The following is a 20,024-nucleotide window of genomic DNA, read 5'->3' on the forward strand; positions in this document are numbered from 1 at the left end:
ATGCTCGAGCAGCTCATGTTTCAACTAGGGATGCCTATATCTTCCATGCTAGGTGGGTTATTCTCAAGAGGAGTGGACTCTGCTCCTCATTCACGAGAAAGGGCCGGTAACCAGGATGCCCAGTCCCGTGATCCAAAAAGATCAAAGCAAATCAATATAATTAAACAAAACTCCCCCAGGGCTGTTGTTAGTTGGAGGCACTTGTTGTTTCGAGCAAGCCATGGATTGATGCTTGTTGGTGGTGGGGGAGTATAAACTTTTACCATTCTGTTTGGGAACTGCCTATAATGCATGTAGTATGGAAGATATCGCCATCTCATAGTTGTTTCATTGACAGTGAAAGTATGCCGCTCAAAATGTTATTCATCTCTATTTTAAAATCGAGCTCTGGCACCTCTGCAAATCCCTGCTTCCCTCTGTGAAGGGCCTATCTATTTACTTTTATGTTTAGTCATCACCTTCTTATTAAAAAGCACTCGCTGGAGAGCACACTGTCATTTGCATCCATTATTATTGGTCTATATTGGGTATGACTTGACTGGATCTCTTTTACCATGAATTACAATGTTTAGTCAGTCCTTGATCTTTAAAGGTGCTCTGCTTTTATGTTTTGTGGTCTCAGAAAGGGCTAGGGAGATACATTTTTTTATATCATCCTATGGTTGGTTTGAGAAAGTGTTGTCATCCGAGTTTTATTATTATCGCTCGCTAGCTGATTATGCCATTGATCTAAGTAATTGTGAGACCTAAGTGTTATTGTGAGTATGGTTAGTTCATAATACTTGCTGAAACTTGAATGATGGCTTTACATGTTTACAACAAGAAGAGCAAATAGAGTTTGTAGAAGTTTTTCTTTCTCAATTTCAGTTTATCAACTGAATTGCTTGAGGACAAGCAAAGGTTTAAGCTTGGGGGAGTTGATACGTCTCCAACGTATATACTTTTCCAAATACTTTTGCCCTTGTTTTGGACTCTAACTTCCATGATTTGAATGAAACTAACCCGGACTGACGCTGTTTTCAGCAGAACTGCCATGATGTTGTTTTCTGTGTAGAAAACAAAAGTTATCGGAATGACCTGAAAATCCACGGAGATAAGTTTTATAAAATATAAAAAATACTGGCGAAAGAATCAAGACCAGGGGGCCCACACCCTGTCCACGAGGGTGGGGGCGCGCCCTTCCCCCTGGGCGCGCCCCCCTGTCTCGTGGGCCCCCTGATGCTCCACCGACCTCAACTCCAACTCCATATATTCCGTTTCGCGGAGAAAAAATCAGAGAGAAAGTTTCATCGCGTTTTATGACACAGAACCGCCAACAAGCCCTAATCTCTCTCGGAAGGGCTGATCTGGAGTCCGTTCGGGGCTCCGGAGAGGGGGATTCGTCGCCGTCGTCATCATCAACCATCCTCCATCACCAATTTCATGATGCTCACCGCCGTGCGTGAGTAATTCCATCGTAGGCTTGCTGGACGGTGATGGATTGGATGAGATTTACCATGTAATCAAGTTAGTTTTGTTAGGGTTTGGTCCCTAGTATCCACTATGTTCTGAGATTGATGTTGCTATGACTTTGCTATGCTTAATGCTTGTCACTAGGGCCCGAGTGCCATGATTTCAGATCTGAACCTATTATGTTCTCATGAATATATGTGTGTTCTTCATCATATCTTGCAAGTCTATAGTCACCTATTATGTGTTATGATCCGACAACCCCGAAGTGACAATAATCGGGATACTTCTCGGTGATGACCATAGTTTGAGGAGTTCATGTATTCACTATGTGCTAATGCTTTGTTCCGGTTCTCTATTAAAAGGAGGCCTTAATATCCCTTAGTTTCCGCTAGGACCCCGCTGCCACGGGAGGGTAGGACAAAAGATGTCATGCAAGTTCTTTTCCATAAGCACGTATGACTATATTCGGAATACATGCCTACATTACATTGATGAACTGGAGCTAGTTCTGTGTCACCCTATGTTATAGCTATTACATGAGGAATTGCATCTGACATAATTATCCATCACTGATCCAATGCCTACGAGCTTTTCACATCTTGTGTTTCGCTTATTTACTTTTCCATTGCTACTATTACAATTATTATTTTTACTTTTGCCACTGTTACCTTTACTATCATACTACTTTGCTACTAAATACTTTGCTGCAGATACTAAGTTATCCTGGTGTGGTGGAATTGCCAACTCAACTGCTAATACTTAAGAATATTCTTTGGCTCCCCTTGTGTCGAATCAATAAATTTGTGTTGAATACTCTACCCTCGAAAGCTATTGCGATCCCCTACACTTGTGGGTTATCAACTGCCGAATCAAAGTATGACATCCTGGTAAGCAGTATGACTATTATCGCCCACAACTCTTTGTGTTCTATTCGTGCATATAACATCTACGCATAAACCTGGCTCGAATGCCACTGTTGCGAAACGCAGTAATTTCAAAAAAAATCCTACGATCACGCAAGATCTATCTAGGTGATGCATAGCAACGAGGGAGAGAGTGTTTCCATGTACCCTCCTAGACCGAAAGCTGAAGCGTTAAGTAACGCAGTTGATGTAGTCGAACGTCTTCGTGATCCAACCGATGAAGTACCGAACGCACGGCACCTCCGCGGTTTGCACACGTTCAGCTCAGTGACGTCCCTCAAACTCTAGATCCAGCTGAGGCCGAGGGAGAGTTTCGTCAGCACAACGGCATGGTGACGGTGATGATGAAGTTACCGGCGCAGGGCACTACGACGATATGACCGAGGTGTGTAACTGTGGAGGGGGCACCGCACACGGCTAAAAGATCAACTTGTGTGTCTATGGGGTGCGCCCCTCCCCCGTATATAAAGGAGGGGAGTAGGAGTCGGCCGGCCACAAGGGGCGCGCCAAGGGGGGAGGATTCCTACTCCTAGTAGGAGTAGGTTTCCCGCTTTCCTAGTCCAAGAAGGAGAAGAAGGGAAAGAGGAGAGAAGAGAAGGAAGGAGAGGGGGCGCCCCCCTTCCCTTGTCCAATTCAGACTGGGCAAGGGGGCAGTCGCACGCCACCTCTGGTCGGCCCCCTCTCTTCTCCACTAAGGCCCATTAATCCCCCGGGGGGTTCCGGTAACCCTCCGGTACTCCAGTTTTATCCGAAACTTCTCCAGAACACTTCCGGTGTCCAAACATAGCCTTCCAATATATCAATCTTTATGTCTCGACCATTTCGAGACTCCTCGTCATGTCCGTGATCTCATCCGGGACTCTAAACAACCTTCGGTACATCAAATCACATAAACTCATAATACCAATCGTCATCGAATGTTAAGCATGCGGACCCTACGGGTTTGAGAACTATGTAGACATGACCGAGACACATCTCTGGTCAATAACCAATAGCGGAACCTAGATGCTCATATTGGTTCCTACATATTCTACGAAGATCTTTATCGGTCAAACCGCATAACAACATACGTTGTTCCCTTTGTCATCGGTATGCTACTTGCCCGAGATTCGATTGTCGGTATCATCACACCTAGTGCAATCTCGTTATTGGTATGTCTCTTTACTCATTCTGTAATACTTCATCCCGCAACTAACTTATTACTCACAATGCTTGCAAGGCTTATAGTGATGAGTATTACCGAGAGGGCCCAGAGATACCTCTCCGAAACATGGAGTGACAAATCCTAATCTCGATCTATGCCAACCCAACACACACCTACGGAGACACCTGTAGAGCACCTTTATAAGCCCATTTATGTTGTGACGTTTGGTAGCAAACAAAGTGTTCCTCCGATATTTGGGAGTTGCATAATCTCATAGTCTGAGTAACTTGTATAAGTCATGAAGAAAGCAGTAGCAATGAAGCTGACACGATCATAATGCTAAGCAAACGGATGGGTCATGTCCATCACATCATTCTCTTGATGATGTGATCCCATTCATCAAATGACAACAGATGTCTATGGTTAGGAAACATAACCATCTTTGATTAACGAGCTAGTCAAGTAGAGGCATACTAGGGACAATATGTTTTGTCTATGTATTCACACATGTACTAAGTTTCCGGTTAATACAATTCTAGCATGAATAATAAACATTTATCATGAAATAAGGAAATAAATAATAACTTTATTATTTCCTCTAGGGCATATTTCCTTCAATATCCTACTCATGCTAGTATCCAGTGTTACTTATGCATAATGCATGTTCATGACCGTTTTCGCTCTCTAGCTGGCCGCTTATCAACCTAATTGCTAGCCTTTGCCTGTACTAAGCGGGAACTCTGCTTGTGCATCAAAACCATGAAACCCAAGTTATTCCAGATGAGTCCACCATACCTATCTATATGCGGTATTACCCTGCCGTCCTAAGTAAATTTGCATGTGCCACCTCTAAAAACTTCATATAAATATCCTTTTTGTGTGTCTGGATTGCTCATAGAGCGACATGAGGTAGTCAGTACCGTCCATGCTAAGCGGGCTATTCTCATGATGAGTGTTTATTCACTCATGGGATTCCTAGTCCCGAATTCAAATTGCAAATAATTAAATAAAACTCCCCCCGGACTGTTGTTGGTATGGACGGCACCCGTTATTTTGGAAAAGCCGTGGAGTGTGATTGTTGGTGGAGGGGGAGTAAACCTGTACTTCTATCGCTTGGGAACTACCACTAATGTGTTTAGAATGGAAGATGCCGATAAGTAATGGTCGCGAAGTAAAGAAGAAGGATGCATTTCTCAAAATTTCATTTACCTCTATTTTAAAAACTTGAGCTCCGACACCACTGCAAATCACTGCTTCCCTCTATGAAGGGACTATCTATTTACTTTTATGTTGTGTCATCACCTTCTCAAATAAGTGCCAGAACATGAGAGCACTATTGTCATCCTCATGCATCGTGTGTAGCTAATGTTGGGTGCATCATGATTGGATCTTTTCTACCATGAATTACAATGTTTAGTCGCTGCTAGAACTTTGGTGGTGCTCTGCATTTATGTTTTGCGGTCTCGGAAAGGGCAAGCGAGATACCACTATTGTCATCTTATATCATGGTTGCTTTGACAATGTGTTGTTGTTTGAGATATCTTATTATTGCTTGCTAACTGATAATGTCATCGATATGAGTTAATATAATTTTTATGAGTTATTGTAGACATGGTTAATTATAATCTTGGCTGAAAACCAGGGTGCTACTTAAGCTTATTTATGTAAAAAAGAGCAAAAGAGTTTGTAAAAGTTTTTTTCTTTTTCACTTTTAGTTTATCAACTGAATTGCTTGAGGACAAGCAAAGGATTAAACTTGGGGGAGTTGATACGTCTCCAGTGTATCTACTTTTCCAAATGCTTTTCCTCTTGTTTTGGACTTGAATTTGCATGATTTGAATGAAACTAACCCGTACTGACGCTATTTTCAGCAGAACTACCATGGTGTTGTTTTTGTGCAGAAATAAAAGCTCTTGGATTGGATCGAAACTTTGCGAGGAACTTTTATATGAATAAAGATAATTTCTGGAGCCAAGAACCACCGGAGGGGGCATTTGGGTGGGAACAACCCACCAGCCCCCCCCCCTCCAGGCGTGCCCAGGTGGGTTGTCACCACCTGGTGGCCCTGCAGACCCTGAAAATGATGCTACAAAATCACATATTTCCAGAAAAAATAAGGGAGGAAGAATTATCATGTTTCACGAGACGGAGAAGCCGCAACCTCCTATTCTTCGTCGCGAGGCCAAATCTGGAGTCCGTTTGGGGCTCTGGAGAGGGGGATCTTCAATCTTCGTCATCACCAACCCTTCTCCATCGCCAATTACATGATGCTCGCCACTGGGAGTGAGTAATTCCTTTGTAGGCTCGCTGGTCGGTGAGGAGTTGGATGAGATTCATCATGTAATCGAGTTAGTTTTGTTAGGGCTTGATCCCTAGTATCCATTATGTTTTGAGATTGATGTTGCTATGACTTTGCCATGCTTAATGCTTGTCACATTGGGCCCTGGTACCATGATTTCAGATCTGAATCGTTTATGTTATCATCATTATATCTATGTTCTAGATCCGATCTTGCAACTTATAGTCACCTACTATGTGTTATGATCCGGCAACCCTGGAGTGACAATAGTTGGGACAATTCCCAGCGATGACTGTAGTTTGAGGAGTTCATATATTCACCATATGTTAATGATTTGTTTCGGTTCTCTACTAAAAGGAGGCTTTAATTAATATCCCTTAGTTTCCAATAGGACCCCGCTGCCACGGAGAGTAGGACAAAAGATGTCATGCAAGTTCTTTCCATAAGCATGTATGACTATTTATGGAATACATGCCTACATTATATTTATGAACTGGAGCTACTTCCGCATCGCCCTAGGTTATGACTATTGTATGATGAATATCATCCAACAAATCGCCGATCCAATGCCTATGATTTTCCTACATATTGATTTTGCTAAGTTTTACTACTGTTGTTACTATTGTTACTGCTACAAAACTATTACTATCACTGTTATTATTACAGTTGTTGCTACCACTACTATCAAAGCTATCATATTACTGTGCTACTGATCACTTTGCTGTAGATAATTAATCTCCAGGTGTGATTGAATTGACAACTCAGTTGCTAATACTTGCAAATATTCTTTGGCTCCCCTTGTGTCGCATCCATAAATTTGGGTTGAATACTCTACCCTCGAAAACTGTTGCGATCCCCTATACTTGTGGGTTATCAGACGCCCACATCAATGCGCTCCAGCAACGTCAGGACCCCCGCCACCCCCGCCGCTATTTCCCAACATCCAGCCGTGATAATTCAAATCATCATCACAGATAAGGAGAGGCAAATCAAATGGCATTCCGGAACAAGGGGAGGAGGAGAAATTTATCAAGATAGATAGAGGGAGAATCTTTGGTGGTGTTCGCTGCCATGGTCCTCTGCTTTTCCTCTGGTTATACACCTTCCTTTCTTTGGGCTTGTATTGTGCTCCCTCTGTGCAACGACCACGAGTTGTACGATTGTTCCCTTTAAATAGAGAATGGTAACCTGTGCCACAAAAGTAGCATGTGCGCGCACCTAAGAAAATAATGTGAACCCGGTAAACCAACAATTTGTTTTTGCCTTTTAAACAAAATATATCATTTAATTCATGTTTGAGAGTTTCGGCCCCTCATATGCATGTGCACCCAGTCGCGCTAGGGTTTCTTGTGCCTTCCGTCGACGCAGACATCGGCGCCACCTCGTTTTCTATGGTCTTAGGGCCATGGAGGCGTGTTGGATCCCAGCCTTTGCCAGCGGAAGGGTTCCTTTTAATGTTTTTTTGAGTTTTGTTAGGGTTTTTGTCCTGCTTAAAGAGGCAAGGCAGTGACTGCTCTTTGAAGACGGAATAATGTTCTCCCCACCTAGCCACCATCCCGATGACGTTTCTAGCATCGTCGGAGGGTATGTGGAGGTTTGCCTCAAGCAGATCTCGCGGGATACAGTCAGCGTTTGTCGTTGGTGGATCCACGTGGAAAATGTATTTTTCCATCCGTGTTCTTATGTCTACAGGTTGGATCCTTTCGATATACACTTCCCTTTATCAGTGGCAGTTGATATTCTGGTGCGCTGGTCGTAAGGGGCCTTAGCACGACGATTTTCGTACTGTCTACTACAACAAGGTTTGACCATCTCCAATGAGGAAGGGGCGATGATGGTGCCGCGTCTTCGGCTTGCTCCGGTGCTTGTAATCGTCGCTAAGTGGTCTACGGATCAAAAGTATTTTTTTCCTTCTGATGTTATTTATATTACCTTGACATTTGATTAATAGATCGGAAGTTTTCCTGGTAAAAAAGAATAAAAATATATATTTGATCACCTATTTTGTAGTAGCATTCATGAATATGAAAATACATTCAGAAACTGATTTTGAAAAACAATTCATGAATTTGAAAACTATTTGTCACAAATGTAAAAAGTGTAGACAAATTTCAAAAAAACACATATTCCAAAAATGTTCGTGCATTCCAAAAAATGTTCATGAATTTTAAAATTATTCAAACTTTTTTGGAAAAAATCATGAAATTCTAATTGTTCTTGAATTCAAAACATATTCATGAATATGAGTTTTTTGTGAATTCATTAAAATTCATGAATTTAAATACACATTGGAGAATTCAGAAAATCATGATTTTGAAAAGTGTTTGTGAATTCAAAAATGTTCAAAATATGAGGAAAGTTCATGAATTTTAAAAATGTCAATGAAATTGATAAATTATTCACAAATTACAAAAATATTAAATAATATTTTAAATGCTTGCAAATAAGATAAATTGTTTGTGAATAAAAAAATAAAAGTTAAACACAAAATAGAAAAAATTTAAAACTACTCCCTCCTAAACTAATATAACAGCGTTTAGATGATCTAAACGCTCTTATATACGGAGTAACAAGCAAAAATAAGAAACCCGGAAAAAACCAAAAGATAAGAAGGAAAATAACTTTCTCGAACCTTCTCAAAATCGGGTAGAAGGTTCCAAAAATATTCCTAGTACTGATTTCTGCCTGACATGTATTCTAGCGCATAAAAGGGCTAGCCCACTGTCTCGCACATAGGCAGCGCTTATGTGCTCGCCACGGGCAATGCATATCATTTCCGGATTTGTTTTGCCTAAAAAAACTGAATTTGTTTTGCTTCGTTTTTTTATGTATCTCAAGTCGCGCCCCCCCCCCCCACACCCCCCGCTGATTGGAGGTCTTTTAAAAAGTTTTAGATAGTATATTATTGTAATTTTATTTTTTTAAGGAATTTAAGAAATCTTCACATATTTGAAAAACTTTTCACAAGTTTACAAAATGTTCACAAAATTTTAAAAATATATGAAAATGTTCATGGATTTAAAAAAAATCTTGAATTCTAAAAAGTGACCATTTATTTTATCAAATGTTCACTAATTTAGAAAAATTCTAGAACTACAAAACTGAAACTTGTGGGTCCTTTACTCGTCTGATCGTTGACGAGGCCGTATGACGAGAGACAGAGAAGTTTGACTGAGGCGGTGACATGAAGGAGACCTTGGATGGCCGCTAGGGTTGAGAAACATTATATATACCTAGGTTAATGTTTATAATAACCTAGGTTAATGTTCTAATTAGCCAAAGTGGATTCATTACCAAGAAGTTACACTCTTCATTACCGACAAGTTTTTTTTGTTGTTGCCGGGGTCATTACCGACAAGTTACATTGTGGAATACACTGTAGATTACATGAAAAGTAATCAAGTGGTTTTGCACCTAAGAGGCACTAAACTGGCTCCCCCACACCACACTGCATGTCTCGGTCAAGTCGGTCACCTAGCGAGCATCAGCCGATGCCACCTGAAGTCCTAAAGCCTAAGGAGAGGTCGTGAAGGTAGCTAGGCCAGACTCGACCGCTGTTGTAATGGCGAGAAAAGCAAATGGATCATTACGAACAAGTTACAATCTTCAATGAAGAGGTTGTAGAGGTAGCTAAGAGCGTCTACAGCCGGACTTGACAAATCCGGCCCCTCAAACTTCCGCGGACGCGTCATCTACAACCGGACTTGACAAATCCGGCCCCTCAAACGCCTATGGACGCGTCCGCGGGCACTGACCGGACACCCCTCAAATGTTGCGCCGCACATCCACGTACCGTAAAATCCGATTCTCAAATCCATGCAATCCATGCACGTCGATCATACGGTACAAACTGTCTGAATGCCCCCATAAATTTGCTCTAGCATCTATACATAGACAGGGTGACCAGTCCATGGACACTGATACCGAAGACCGCCATCCAATGCTGCATGCATATATTTCAAATAACTTTTCAACTAAACGAATGAAATTAACGCAAAAACTATGAATTTTCATATAAATCGGATGAGATTCATTCAACACGGGGAGTTCATATAAACCGAATGAAAGTCATTACATTCCGGACATACTTCAACCAAAAGCGGAGCTCGTCCGACTCTGGAGGTATAATTTCGGACATACTTCTACTCTAAATCTAATCTAAATGATCGCCTACGCCCATCCTCATGTCCGGCCATGAGCCCCAAGAACTGAATCTCTGGCACTTGTCTTCGCCTTCTCAGTCCCACCTCAGCACTCACTACCTCTGCCCCCGCAACCTCCGCCACCGCGGCTTGAGTAACTAATAAGCCGACGATTATCAGCCCGCCAAGCTTGGATTCAGGCGAAGGGGAATATCGATGGCCTTCCTGGGACCCGAGCGGTGGCGACCTACCATGCACTACTTTTTCCTCGTTGTCGGCGGTGCCCACGCACGTGCCGGCTTCCGGGCGGGGCGCGGCCTTGGCGGAGCCGGCGATGTCCTCCTCGTAATCGCTCTTGCCCCACACCTCGTCTGCCGCCTGTAGAACTCCTTGTACTCTGATTCTAGTTCCGCCTGACGCTGGCGATACCGCTGGTGGTCGAGGCGGATCTCGCGGGCGGAGCGGTAGAACTCGAGCAACACCACCTGCTCCGCCACGTCGGCGTCCGTCACGATCACCCTGCCGGCGGCGAGCTCCTCCTCCGCCTGCTAGTGCTCCTGGAGGAACTAAAGGTTATAGGCCGCGCCGACTTGCGCCTCCCGGAACTGCTCCTCCCGCACCATGTCTACGTAATGAGTACGGGCCTCGCCGATGGTCATCGTACAATGCACCGGCGAGGGTGGCGCCGACGTGAAGGATGACACCGGCTCGTCCTCAGCCGCAGTTGAGTCCTGCATTGCGACACGTCTTGTCCTCCGGGCTGCCGGCTGGCAGCAATGCAACCCATCTCCTTCTTATGCTCCGGTGATAGTCTGTCCCAGAGAGCTTTGCAGCGCGAGGAGACCATGATAGGAGCGGTTTGGAGAGGAGAGATGAACCAAAAGAGGATGAGTGTGGCTATGGTCAGGGTTGCAGTTTATATAACAGGCGAATGTCAATGGTCAAACTTATTAAAATTCAATCAAGTTTATAAAGGAGAATTTTCCCTGTACTTTCTATAAAAGAAATTCACTATGTACGCGATAAATACATTATGAAAGGGAAACGTTCACAATCGGCGAGCCGGCCGAAACTTCGCCGGCCGCCTCGCTCAGTACGCGCGTTGGGCTCCCGCACACAAGCCACGTCACCTAGGCCCAGCCCGCACCGCTTTTCTTTTTTTTCCTCCCTTATCTCTAAGTCCGACATCATCTACTCGCTCCCCTTTCGTCTAGCTTGCGCCGCTGATTTCTCGACAGAGCTCGCCTACTCCTCTCTCTTCAGACCTCTCCGGCGCCGACGCACCTAGAGCCCACCCCCACCGCAGCGCAGCTACACCACCACCACCACCCCCCTCCCCCCCTACCCGTCGAGTGCCGGTATGCTGCAAACCAACCATGTGCGGCGTTGAGCCCCATCCAGGGGGATTTCGCTTCAGCCGGCGACGACTGTGGTTGGCGCCGATGGCGGTGGTGGAGAATAAGTTGCTTTTTTGATTTGTTTTTGCTGGAACCAGGTTTGATTTTTGCTGGAACTTGCTTGCATTTTTGCTGCAACAGGGAGATGAAATTGTGTTTGCTGGAACCAAGAATCCTTTTTGCTGGAACCAACCTTTGTTTTTGCTACATCACAGAAGACAACGGGGTGGAAATTAGTTGCATCCAGCGAATTTTTTTGCTACATTCGTCATTATTTTTTGCTGGAACCAGCACGAGCGTCAGGGAGGAAAATGCTACAACCGGTGCGTCAAATTGCTACAGCCGGCTTTTTTTCGTGGGACCAATCGAGAATGAGCGCGGAGGAGCTGCATCCAGCAACGTAATTTGCTACATCCGGCATCGATTTTTGCTGGAACCAGCACGAGCACCAAACGGTCACACAACGCCACCGGTCATCCGTTTTTTTGCTTGAGCTGGCAGCAGTGTGCTGGAACGAGAGGGGAGGAGGGGTGGGGATGGTCAGCTCCTGGCAACGGTGATGGCCGGAGTTGGGTATGCTGCAACTACCACCAGGGAGCAAGGGCGTGCTGGGCGAGGTTCTTTTGCTGCAGGGGCACAGTGGCCGCGTTGACCAGACGGCAAGTTCGACCGGCGGCGAGGGCGGCCAGCTGATACTAGACGGCGAGGGCAGCCCGCTGTTCCGCTGTTTTGCAGCAAGGTCAATGGCGCTCGTTCTTGGCTGGGTGGGCGACGCTCAATTCGCTCTCGTCAGTTTGCGCTCGCGTGATTTGGGGACAAAAGTTGTTCGTGGAACAGAAGTGTAGCTTTATCAAGCGGCTCAAAATCACTGTATCCAGCGGCTAGGACGTGACCGGCCGAAATTTCAACCGGTGCACCGGCGCCTAGCACTCGCCATTATGAAAACATAGCCCATGTCGGGCGGCGAGAGACGATGCCATCTACAAACGTAACTGTCATTTTCGATTGTTTATACGTGTAGGTCAAACATGGATCGAAACCTTATGAGATTATTAGAAAATCATTTTGCTGGCCAACTTCATTTTCCGTGAGATTTTGTAAGTTTTCTTCCTCGAATATGCACGTGTACGCGTACTATATATTGCAAAAGAGAAAGGGGTAAGTCAAGTGCATGTGCAGCACCGGCACGTGGTTGAGATTTTTCTAAGTTTTTTCATACACTCTTACCCTAAGTTAAGTGCATGTGCAGCACCGGCATGTGGTGTCGAGCACGCGACCACCATGCTGATCGATCTACCTGCCCTCCGGCCCCGCATGGTCTGATCCTGATCGATCTATCTGCCCCGTTTACTGCACATGCAGCCGCATGTTGTCAGTCGCCCTCCGCATCGTCTACTACCACCAGTAACCTTAGTTTCAACGTTGATTAATCGGTCGAGTTTCTGCCCTTGGCTTAGAGCATCTACTACCGCCGGCCTTTACAAATTCGGTCCCTGGAACGTCTGCGTACGCGTCCGGATGTGTCCGTAAGACACTGACAGTTAAGTTTTAGATTTGCCTCTCACAATCGGACACCTCAATTATCATATCCCAAATCAATACAAACTCATGCAACGACGTACTCCATCACTACAAGCATACCATCGGATTATCAAAATTTGGCCCATTTGGCTATGGTGGAGATCATCCACGGTTGCTCTTGTCGTCCTTCTTGCGGAAGTGCCGGTCGAAGACGCAGCAGGGATCTAATCGGATCTGCTCGTCGCCGGAGTTGTGCTCATTGTCGTTGTCCTCCTTCTCCTTATTTGGTGACAGTCCGACCATGGCAAGGACCACCCGATTCTACTCTCGGGCGAGGGCGCGCGTGTTCCTCCGATGTCGTTTCTTCACAATGCGGGCGTGGATGGCTTCCTCCTTTGCGGCAGCTCGCGCCGTTGCATCAGCTGCCTCCGCCGTCGTCATTTCCGTCGGAGATACGCGCCTCGACGACCCTTATCCTCTCCTTCCCACTGCGGGGTGCCGGTTCCCAGTGGGACTCATAGTCCGCCCTGACCGGTGATGGGGATGGAGAGATTTTCCGGCCGTTGGGGCTGCGATGAGCCAGCCCAAGAGGACCCGAGTTCTAGTTGAGCCGACGCTATGAAGTCACGCCAGATAGATCGTGTCGTTGACCGGGTGCTGTCCTCCTGGGAGTGGAGTGCAATGCTGACTGTCATTGCCTCCCCCAACCCGCACGGGATTACACTCCAGTCGACGGATCCGGATGCGTCACTTCGTCCTAGTTAGATATGTTGCCCGCTATGCCGGAGACGGCCGAAAATCTCCGAAGGTGAGCTTGGGTGACGGAGGGAGTGCAGGGGAGTGGGATGTGAAGTGCCTAAGGCTTGGTCCGGCGAGCAGATGAGGACAATTATATGTGGGGTAAGATGGGCCAGCGTGAGTTGCGCCCATATCCGCTCCGTCCTATATTTGGACTAGATATGAGGAGTGTCTGTCAATCTGATCGTTTGAGACGTTCATCTGGGTTGGAATTTCATTACCGCTCATTGACTAGATGGACCGTCCAGGCGTTTGAGACGGATTTAGGACGCCGGACCGTAGATGCTCTTATGTGCGCCATATTGGTGCGTTCTGAGTGATGCATACTAGTACTACGATGGAGCAGGTAGGTAACGTCCCCCGGTGGCCCACTTGCAACGGGACGGTACCATGCACGATCGCTCTGTCTCGTTGCCACCGTGTTAGCGAAAATCAATGCAAAGGAAGGAATTTCTTTACTCCATAGTACTCTTAACTAGCCCACGCAATGGGAAAGTAGTGTACTAGTGCTGATACTACTTGTATTACTACTACTACCAAATCATCACATCAGGCACGCGAACAGAGCATTTATTTACCTTGGTTATATATGAAAGAATGACTATATACGAGCATTAGTATTGACGTGTTTGGTAGATTGCATAAGGATCATACACATGCTTCAGCCGAAAAAGATTCAGCAGCTGTTTGCTCACCCGCACGCTTGCTCGGGTCTGCATAGCACGAAGAATCTCAAAACATCCCCGACCCATGCTCCGGAGGAACATTCAAATTGACCGTTTCCCATATGCAGGCTTGTTGTAGCGCAATTTACACTAGGGCAAAGGAAAGATGCGGAGAGATAAATACAAACCAACAAAATGGCTAGAGCGTGCATATCCTCGAACAGGCTCCGCCGTAGCGGTATACCAAACAGCTCCTACCACGCGTATCTCTCACGTAGTAACAATTCAGCCGAGTCGACTCATGAAAAATAAACTTGCAGTAATAATACAGCGTAGAAACATGGGGAGTGATCAAGCGATAGAGTCCACCGAACTACAGCCGCGCGCGTTGGTTCAAAGTTAAAGCCAACTCCACCGCACGACCCCATCCTGTTCAGGCCCGTCCGTTTGGCGTAAAACGGACAAACCGGACGGCCCAGTGCGCGGGAGCAAACGGACTTTTATCTGTTTTGTGTCCGTTTTCGACCCATCCGTGGCCCAAGTTTGCGTCGTTTTTGGGGTGAAACGGACACCACACGGACGCGCCGACAGTCTGCGCGTGTCCTCCCCTGGCCCCCCTGGCCCACCTGTCGGTGGCACAGGACGAGCCTTTTTCTATCCGCCCCCCTTCCTCCCTCCGGCCGCATCCACTCCACTCTTCTCCACTCTTCCCCTCTCTTCCCCTCGCCGCCGTCGCCGCCCGCTGCCATTGCAGCCATGCAACTCGGACGCGCGCTTGCCCAGCCCCTTCCTCTCGTCGCCGCCAAGCTACCCAAGCATGGCCACCTTGTTTGCGCACCCGCCGGCCGGATTTGGGGCGGATCCGGTCGGTTTTGAGCTCGCCCGGCTGTGGGAGGCCGGGCCGCGCCATGGACTGGCCGGGCACATCGCCGGAAGGCCCTGGCAGGGCCGCAAGGCCACATGCAGGCAGTGGTTCGTCCTCTAGCCGCTCGGATCTGCACCGTCGGTGGTCCCCCGGCAGATACGCGAATGGCGGCCGGCCGGGCTCGGTGCTTGCCCAAAAGCTCATCAGCGCACCGTTGCCCCTCATCAAGTGCGACCACTGCCCAAGGGTGGTCGTGCGCCGCGTGTCTACAACGCCGGAGCATCCCGGATGGGTGTTCATCAAGTGCTTAAACGATGGGGTATGTGCTCTTTTTAGCTTCGGTTTGTGCTCTCGGATTAGACTAGTGGTGCTAACTTTAAGTTTTATTGTGTAGAATGGATGCAAGTTTTGGTATTGGGAAGAAGAGTACATCGATATATTGATAGAGCGAAATGTAGTGCATGTTCGTGCACTTTTAGCTAGCCTAGAGGCTTTAGATGAGACAAGTGCACTTGTTGCTAGATTAGAGGCTAGGCACGATACTACGTGCCAAGAAGCAACAAGGCACGTTACTACGTGTGAGGAAGCAACGTCGACTTCTGGATTGAAGAAGAAAGGAGGGTGCAACGTCGAGCCTCCTCCACAGATCAACAATGAGTGCATCGAGAAGGCGCTAACCCAATTCAAGGGAGCAGTTATGGAAGTTGGGTATCTTCTCAAATGTATTCTTGTGGTTCTTGTTTTCTTTGGCCTTACTTTACTAGTCAAAATGTAATGATGTATTGTCATGTATCAAAAATAAATGATAAAAAAAAAGTTTAAGGACTTGTAAAGAAATGTGCACACGGACAAGATACGGCCGGGATGCGTCCCCGCGCTGGGCGCACGGTCACCGCATCCCAAAAACTGCCCGGACACGACCCCATTGCCCTACCCAAACGGACAAAATCCGGACAAAACGGACGTCCGTTTGGGATCGCGCGGTGAAGTTGGCCTAAGTGGACAAACTCCCTCCACACTCGCGCAGTGCATCGGTCAAGTCGGCGTCACCTTAGCTAGGCAGCTAGCTAAAGCGAGAGACCCATCGCGAAGGTAGCTGCTACGTACTCGACCGCTGTTGCAATGGCGACAAAAGCAGTAGAGAAAGGACGGCGGGCGGGCGGTCGGTCGGCGGGTAATGATGAAAGTGTATCCTCTAACATCCTGAAGGAATGTCACGAAGCTACAGTGACATGTGTATGTAAAACAAAGAAGAGATGTCACGAGCTACAGTAAAATACTGTAGCAATTATGGTGTGGATTTACTGTAGCATGTACAAAAAAATCAAAAAATAATTTTATTACACCATAATTTTGTTTGTATGTAATTTTCGTAAATGTATACAGTAGATTTGTAATTTGCAAATTAATTATAACCATTTTAAGCTTAATCATATGGATGCGAAGAAGGGATGTCATAATTACTATAGCTTACGTAACATTCCTTCAGGATGTTAGAGGATTCGCTTTCGATAATGATGGCCTCGCCCAAACGCCTACACAGATGCATCCATCCATACATGGAGGAAAAGTAGTATCCGCGTTGAAGCCTATAACCTACACTTTACATGCAGGAGGGCAAAAGTAAGCAGAGTTAGATGGGCTGAGAAAAACTAAGCACAACTGAAAAAATGTGTTAGAATAAATCCGAGACGTTCCGTCGATCATCCCAGAACCAAGCAATCACATAAGGCATGACACCATGATTTGTTGACGAGGTTCGCCATCATGGTTACATCCCGGGACCTGACTACAGGGGCTCCTCCCCATAACACCACTATAATATCGCACACCGGCTGCCCGGACCCCGGCACACGCCGCACGTTCCCCGCGTGCCTGCACTATTATGTTAGCATAGGTTACATCGTGTGTCTACCCTCGCTATATATAAGAGGCCTAGAATACAAGTGTCCTATTTGGACATGACTTCATATCCTGTCTACACACCATACGATGCCAAGTCCAACTAACCTACCTTGCACATAATATTCGGCGCAACTCTAGCAAACTCCACATTGGCGAATATTCTCCACCACCTTGGATTCATCCCTGCGTCGAACGTCCATGTACATTGGACTTTAGATATGCCATGAGCACTGCTGCTACTCCCAGACTCCATGTGACTCCACCTACAACTGTAGTCCCTTCTCGTCTTCTTCACAGTCAACAATTGAGCAAAATTAAGTTCCTCTTTACTCTACTTTGTGCTCCCAACTTTCGGAGTATCCGTTCAATACTATCACACACCGATCACTGATCTGCATAAAAGTTAACAACTCACGTATTGGACACCATTTATAAGAGTTACCTGAACTCAATGTGACCGCTCTTGCTTGATCGTCTGTCTGAAAACTGGAAGGAATTTCACTGTCGCCTGTGTCACCCTGAGTCAAATTCACAATTGTCTCAACCTTTTTCCCGGATAGTCTCTGACATGTCTCACAACTATAGCACTCCGCCTCCTTCTGTACTTGTCATCCGCGCTTTGCCATGTGCAGTGAACACCACAGAATATACGGCCATGTACTCTCTCGGCTTTTGACAATTTCAGACTTTCCGTCACTTTCTCAGATTCTTCATGGTCAACTCCTGTCCATCTTCCGGCGTCAATAAACCCAGTCACCAACTTGAATCCGGTACTCATCAACACTGCTTCAGTACCCCTGCAACCTTTGTTTGATCACATATCTCAGCATTAGTGCCTTGTTCCGTCGATGTGTCCCGTGCTTACCGAACGCCTCGTCGCTATCACTGCGTCGAGCCTCTGCTGTCCTGGTCGAGTCTTCCGGGTAGCTAGCCCACACTGCCTCCACCCCCACTGCAGAGAACCATCGATCATCACCAACCGACGCCGAGTATCACATGCCATCAGACCACTGGTACCCAGTCTGATCCACGTGTCTCTCGCTTTTCCGCTGAAATAGGCTTCGACTCTCCATGCATTTACGCCATAGCCCCTCCATCAAGACAGAGTGAAGTCGTCCATCAGACTCCAGCTCCACCTTCAACAGAACTCCAAGGTGGTTGTACGTGACACCCCTGCGCCCCTATTGACTTCAAACTCCCTTGTGTGCACCGTCTTGAATCAACCCCATGCCATAGTCTGTCGCGCACAAGCCCTCAGACATGCACCACGTGTTTCCACGCCCTAGAAGTTGGCCACCGTCAGCATCACGATCCTATGTTGTCGTCGCGAAATCACTGCCATCTTCTGCTTTGACCGACATCTCCGTCGATCCGTCAGACAGTCCAGCCCGACCCAGCCAAAATTATCCGACTGCAACCATGCTCCATCATGCGCCGTGTCCGCCCCGCACATCCGTGCATTGCTTGACGCCTTGTGTATGCATGATCTTACCACGACACACTCCAGACTCCTCCAAGCCTTATATGCACATCGCCAACCTGCTATCCTCCTGGTACAACCCCGTGTGCAATTATCAAAGGTAAACGTTTGCATCCGGTCGACCGGCCGAGTTTCGGCCGGTCGCACCGCTCACTCCGCGTTTTGCTCGTTTACACGTGGTCCACCGCCAAACGACTGCCTCCCTTTCTTCACTTTATCTCTTCAGGGGCAAAACGAGATCCACTCATTCTTCTGCTCATGCACATGTACATCTCCTCTGCACGGCAGACTGCGCTCTCTCCCCTTTTCCTCTCTGTAGATGCTCGCCTTCCCTCACCGACGACAGGCTATGCCGGCCGGCCATGGCCACCACCCACTTCTGTTTCCTTCTCCATCCCATGGTGGCCGTGGCTGTCCCCATCCCCCTTTTCCCCACTGCAAACAAGTGCTGCAAAACCAATTCTCAATGGTGCTGACGGCGGCGGCGACAAGTGCTGGAGACCCGCGGCGGCCGGTGTTGGGTACCCCGGCCACAAGTGATTGAGATTCGCCATTTCATATTTTTGCTGGAAGCAGCCCCAAATTTTGCTGCCATCGTCTTCTTCTTTTGCTGGAACCAACCAATTCGTTTTTGCTACCATGTTTGTTATTTGTTGAAATCAGTGTATCAATTTTTTGCTTCCACCATCTTCGATTTTTGCTGGAACCAGTCCAAATTTTTGCTACCATGTTTCAGCAAGATTTTTGCTGGATCGGTGAGATGTTTCGTCGAGACGTAGGCAGGAACGGCATGTATTCCAATCGATTTGCTGGCACCGTCTCTTTAGTTTGCTACAACCGATAAGTTTTTTTGCTGGATTGGCTAGACGTTTTGTTGTGACTGTCGACGATGACGGCATGTTTTTTTGCTGGAACCGGCAATGTTTTTTTGCTGGAACTGTGTTTATTTTTGCTACCACATAATTTCTGATTTTGCTGAAATCGGCTTCAAATTGTTGCATTTTTGCTACCACCGGCATTTTGATTTGCTGGAACCGGCTTCAATTTTTGCTACTACGGGCGTTCTTGTGTTGCTAGAACAATAACCATTTTTTCATTATTTGCTACCAGTTGTGTTTTGGTTTGCTGGAACCATCTCTATCTTTTGCTACCAATTGTGTTTCTATTTGCTGGAACCATCTCTATTTTCTGCTACCACTGCGACCCATGGCATCCTCGCCATTGATTTTGCTGGGAGGCGAGGTGGTGCAGCACTGGCAAGGGGCTGGGCGGGCGGCTACTGTCAATGGCTAGGGGACGGACATGTGTTGCACGATGCGGAGGGGCGAAAGCCGCCATGGGTCGCTGCATTTTTTCTTCTCTGCTCAAAAAGACAATCAGCGATGGCGGCGAGGCAAGCCGGCGGGGGCAGGCGGCGTGGAACGGCTGTCTGG

The sequence above is a fragment of the Triticum dicoccoides genome, chromosome 1B (assembly GCF_002162155.2).
Source record: "Triticum dicoccoides isolate Atlit2015 ecotype Zavitan chromosome 1B, WEW_v2.0, whole genome shotgun sequence".
Taxonomy (NCBI): domain Eukaryota; kingdom Viridiplantae; phylum Streptophyta; class Magnoliopsida; order Poales; family Poaceae; genus Triticum; species Triticum dicoccoides.